This window comes from Microtus oregoni, unplaced genomic scaffold, assembly GCF_018167655.1.
Source record: "Microtus oregoni isolate MIOR12 unplaced genomic scaffold, Mior012 000006F_ref0000085, whole genome shotgun sequence".
In the NCBI taxonomy this organism is placed as follows: Eukaryota; Metazoa; Chordata; class Mammalia; order Rodentia; family Cricetidae; genus Microtus; species Microtus oregoni.
This window is the reverse complement of record NW_024543065.1, coordinates 39,402,682-39,408,843: the sequence shown is the minus strand read 5'-3', so window position 1 is coordinate 39,408,843 and position 6,162 is coordinate 39,402,682.

The following is a 6,162-nucleotide window of genomic DNA, read 5'->3' as shown; positions in this document are numbered from 1 at the left end:
TAAATATAATAAAAGCTATATACAGCAAGCCGACAGCTAACATCAAATTAAACGGAGAGAAACTCAAAGCCATCCCACTTAACTCAGGAACACGGCAAGGCTGTCCACTCTCGCCATACCTCTTCAATATAGTGCTTGAAGTTCTAGCAATAGCAATAAGACAACATAATGGGATCAAGGGGATTCGAATTGGAAAGGAAGAAGTTAAACTTTCGTTATTTGAAGATGATATGATAGTGTACATAAGCGACCCCCAAAACTCCACCAAAGAACTTATACAGCTGATAAACAGCTTTAGTAATGAGGCAGGATACAAGATCAACTCCAAAAAATCAGTCGCCCTCTTATACACAAAGGATATGGAAGCAGAGAGGGAAATCAGAGAAGCTTCACCATTCACGATAGCCACAAACAGCATAAAATATCTTGGGGTAAATCTAACCAAGGAAGTGAAAGATTTATTTGACAAGAACTTTAAGGCATTGAAGAAAGAAATTGAAGAGGATACCAAAAAATGGATGGACCTCCCTTGCTCTTGGAATGGGAGGATCAACATAGTAAAAATGGCAATTCTACCTAAGGCAATTTATAGATTCAATGCAATCCCCATCAAGATCCCATCAAAATTCTTCACAGATCTGGAGAAGACAATAATCAACTTTATATGGAAAAACAAAAAACCCAGGATAGCCAAAACAATCCTATACAATAAAGGATCTTCTGGAGGCATTACCATCCCTGACTTCAAACTCTATTACAGAGCTACAGTAATGAAAACAGTGTGGTACTGGCATAAAAACAGAGAAGTCGACCAATGGAATCATATAGAAGACCCGGATTTTATCCCACAAACCTATGAACACCTCATTTTTGATAAAGGAGCTAAAAGTATACAATGGAAGAAAGAAAGCATCTTCAACAAATGGTGCTGGCACAACTGGATGTCAACCTGTAGAAGAATGAAAATAGACCCATGTCTCTCACCGTGCACAAAACTCAAGTCCAAATGGATTAAAGACCTCAATATCAGCCCGAACACACTGAACCTGATAGAAGAGAAAGTGGGAAATACCCTACAACCGATGGGCACAGGAGATCGCTTCCTATGTATAACCCCAGAAGCACAGACATTAAGGGCAACATTGAATAAATGGGACCTACCTAAACTGAGAAGCTTCTGTAAAGCAAAGGACATGGTCACTAAGACACAAAGGCAACCTACTGACTGGGAGAAGATTTTCACCAACCCCACAACAGACAAAGGTCTGATCTCCAAAATATATAGAGAACTCAAGAAACTAGACTTTAAAATGCTAATTAACCCAATTAAAAAATGGGGCACTGAATTGAACAGAGAATTCTCAACAGAAGAAGTCCAAATGGCCAAAAGACACTTAAGGTCGTGCTCAACTTCCTTAGCAATCAGGGAAATGCAAATCAAAACAACTTTGAGATATCATCTTACACCTGTCAGAATGGCTAAAGTCAAAAACACCAAGGATAACCTTTGCTGGAGAGGCTGTGGAGGAACGGGTACCCTCATCCATTGCTGGTGGGAATGCAATCTTGTGCAACCACTGTGGAAGTCAGTGTTTCGGTTTCTCAGGAAATTCGGGATCAACTTACCCCTGGACCCAGCAATACCACTCTTGGGAATATACCCAAGAGATGCTTTATCAAATGACAAAAGCATTTGTTCAACTATGTTCATAGCAGTATTATTTGTAATAGCCAGAACCTGGAAACAACCTAGATGCCCTTCAATGGAAGAATGGATGAAGAAAGTATGGAGTATATACACGCTAGAGTACTACGCTGCGGTAAAAAACAATGACTTCTCGAATTTTGCATGCAAATGGATGGAAATAGAAAACACTATCCTGAGTGAGGTGTCCCAGACCCAAAAAGATGAATATGGGATGTACTCACTCATAATTGGTTTCTAGCCATAAATAAGGACCACGGAGTCTACAAGAGGTGAACCTAAAGAAGAATCTTCATCTGGTGATGGATAGAGATAGAGACAGAGACCCACACAGGAGCGCTGGACTGAGCTCCCAAGGTCCCAAGGAGGAGCAGAAGGAGGGAGAACATGAGCAAAGAATTCGGGACCACGAGGCGTGCATCCACCCACTGAGACAGTGGAGCTGATCTACGGGGAGCTCACCAAGGCCAGCTGGACTGTGACCGAAAAAGCATGGGATAAAACCGGACTCTCTGAACATGGCGAACAATGAGGGCTGATGAGACACCAAGGACAATGGCAGGGGGTTTTGATCCTACTTAATGTGCTGGCTTTGTGGGAGCCTAGCCAGTTTGGATGTTCACCTTCCTAGATATGGACAGAGGGGGGAGGACCTAGGACTTACCACAGGGCAGGGAACCCGGACTGTTCTGTGGACTGGAGAGGGAGGGGGGGAGAGGAGTGAGGGGAGGGGGAGAAGGGTGGGAGGAGGGGGAGAAGGGTGGGAGGAGGGGAAGGGAAATGGGAGGCTGGGAGGAGGTGGAAACTTGTTTTTTTGTTTATGTTTTTTTTTCTTCTTTTCTCAATAAAAAAAAAGAAAGTATGAGATTAGAAAAATCACTGTATATTAATTTTAGGGGTGGAAACTCAGACTGCCATTACTTTGTGTGGATTTTTATCAAAAGTCATTTAGTATGGAGGTTAACACAGTTGGCCATTCCCTAGTGTTCTGTGGGCATGCTACAGTTGGTAGCGTGTTATTTAGGGGAGGGCTCTCCTTGGCTAGGGCTGCTGAGATGTTTTCTATACTGAACTTCTTTCAAGTTAGACATTCAACTCAGTACAGAATGGCTTCAAGCCTTTCCTCATTCACTTCCATGCAATCTGCATAAAGATATGGGCCTTACTAAAGGTATGCTATTTGTTACTATTTGTTAAAACAATGACTTAGAAAGGTTTGAAGCCTTAAGGAAGAATAAGCATCATCTACAAAGGTATGAAAGAATAAAAAGGTAAGCAAGTCCATACAAGCAATCCTATACAAATCTGATGGAAAATATCATTACTGAGTATTTAATACACACTAAAACTGTTAAAGTCAATATTCTAAATATTGTCACTCAGTCCTTTCAATAGCCAAATAAAGGACACATTGTAAAGACCCTTTTCACAGTAAGGATCAAAGATGCTGCTGAGAAATCTTAAAAAGTCTAAACAATTACAAGACCAAATTTTGCTTCTCTGTTTTCTAAGATTTCTTGGCTGTTTTTCTTAGCATATCATGAGTCCATTCTTCCCTTCAATTCTAATACCACTTCCCAAAGTAAAATCATCAAAACGTCAGGGTTGGACTACCTGATACCTTTTCTAGTTTCACCTCCTCCCTTTCAAAGCCTGAAATCACAAGCAGATCACCTCAAACTGTGATCTCGCAATTCAGTCAGCTGATGACATGCAGGAAATGTCTGGCCTAATGCAGGAAGTCAAGAGATACTGGTAGTACCTTTGAAAAGTAACTTGACCAGGCCGATTGTACACAGAAGCCTGGCAATTTCAAAGAAGGCAAATTATTTAGTCAGAGTCACTATATTTTCACCATAAAAAGTCAAGGTAATGAAAATCATGATATTACTTTTTATTTTTGGGGGTGGGGGTGAGGGAGTCTTATGTGTCCCAGGCTAGCTTCAAAGTTACTACACAGGCAAAGATATCAATGAAATTTTGCCTTCACTGCCAAGAGTTAAAACTGCAGGACTACACAGACACACATGGTCTATTGGGTACTGGGGATTAAATCCAGAGCTTCATGTACGCCAGCCAAACACCGTACCAGCTGAGTTACAAACACACCCAGCCCAGGGATGGGCGTGAAGTCCCACGCCTAGCTGAGGAACTACTGACAATCCCCAGAAGAGCTGCACTTCTTTAAGAGTGTGCCCCTCGTGACTCAGCCCGTTCCAGGGGAAGGTCACATAGCCAAGAGTATACGGACAGCCCACCTGCACACAATGGGTTTGAAAAACAAAGATGATGAACGGGTAGGAAATGGAGGTGGTGGCAGGTCCAGGCAGAGTGAGGGGAGAAGCATGGCTATGATCAAAAGATACTCTCAGAAATTCTCAAAGAATTAATAAAAAACTTAAAATGAACCTGTTAAATTCTAAAAAAAAAAAAGAAAAAAAAAAGGAGAACTCCAGTCCTGTTTACCTCATATTAGATGCTAAGTAAATCTTACAACCAAGCAGAGAAAAAATTGCCCTACTGGTGGGGACCAGCCTCAACAAAAGTACCACTTGCCAGGGTAGGAGGGTGGAGATTTAGGAAAATTTGTAAAGAATACTGACCAATATAATCTGTGTAATTGTATCACACATGAAAATTTTTATGACTACCATTGAAATCAAGACACAGAAGCCATCCAGCAGTGCAAAGAGATCTACTACATGGCTCATATGTGGCCATGTCTACCCCCTTCTTCCCCAGCATCCAAACACCTGGCAACTTTGAATCTGCTTTCCACCACACAATTTTCTCTTCATGGTCATATGCAAACCAACTGAGACATTAAAAGATTTACTGAAGAGTCCTTGAGATCCATCCAAGTTGTCATATCTTTCACTAATTTGTTTTTTTCTTAGTTGCTGAGTAGTTTCAATGGTGTGTTCATATCATATTTGCATTATTATATTTGAGTGAGTTCTTTATCAATAGTATATAGTTGGATCATATTTTACAGATTCAATCAGTTGATTTGTGTATTTTGAGTATATTTTATACAATTAAAAAAGAATACAAAGCTGCATTTTAAAATAATAACAGAGAATAGTACTGAGAGGGAGTTCCAATAAGTACTGAAATTGCTTACATATACTTTCCAATTGGTTAAAATATTCCAGGCTCCAAAAAGAATGAGTAAGATTTAAAAAAAAACTGTATTATCATGATACAAGAAAATGAATAGAGCAGTTGAAGTTCTTTGGCTATATCCACAGTTAAATATTCTGCTGCTATCTCAAAACATTCTATAGGCAAACTACTCCCTAGTTGGAATCCAATGATACCTCTTTAAAGGAAATGGAACCTTAGTTGGACCCTGAGACTTTTGTTTGAGGTAGAAGCATATCTACTCTCTTTTCCTGAAATACAAGGACTGGCTATTAGCAACACGTGTTGAGAATAACCTTGAGAAAGCAGAACTCTCTGATCTAAATCTACTTGGGACTTTTGTTTGAGGTAGAGACACAATAACCTTGAAGGAATAGAGATACGTTTCAACTCTCTGACTTTTGGTCAATTTGGAAATAAGCCAGTATTTTTGGGCCTCCTTGGCCTATTTTTGTTCTGCTTTTACTGCAGTCCATATCCATCCACTGAAAGAGACTCATCAGCTCACACTCATCAATGCAACCTCACAGTGGTAATGCAGGTTCTAGAAGGCAAGCGAAAAGAGATGAGTTGGAAATTGGTATAAGAAGAACTTATGAGTAACTAACCTGGAATGTTTCCAGATGTTGGTCCTGAGCAAATTCTATCATGGTCAATATGTAATTTATTTCAAAAAGCTTGCTTAAATTCAGGCAAAAGAAAGCAAAATATGCCTTGAGCTGATGGTCACTTCACAGTATCTTTCCTTTGCAGATTTTCACAAGACATATTCACAACCACTACAGAATCTAAAATGAGAAAAAACCTGTAGTAAATCACAGATAAAGCAGGAAAATTTGTCAAATGACTAATTGATCTATGAAAACTGATACTCATGGAGGGAGATATGAGGGAGATTATGTTATAGACAAAATATTTGCCTTATCTTCTATTTATTTTTTGTTGTTTGGAGGAAGTATAATAGATATGATTGAGTGTTTGAAATGTAGAACACAGAATCTGTAGTGATCTTGGTGAATATTCAAAAACATTTTACAACACTATAAATGTAACTGATTCTATGGGGATTTGGATGACTGTAGAACAGCAGGATTCAGAAAAATTTAGAATTGCAGCTGATTATTTGTTCTCAAGACAATGGAAGCACAGTATTTGGTCAGATATTCTGTTACTGTCAGTCCTGTAGTATAAACCCACTGTGCGAGCTGTGTGAAACTCACTTTCTCTAACCATGGAACTCTTGTTCCCTGACAGGGATTTTGTGAGAGAATTCAAAGTGTGCAACTACGAATTTTGACTTTTTGTGTCCTTCC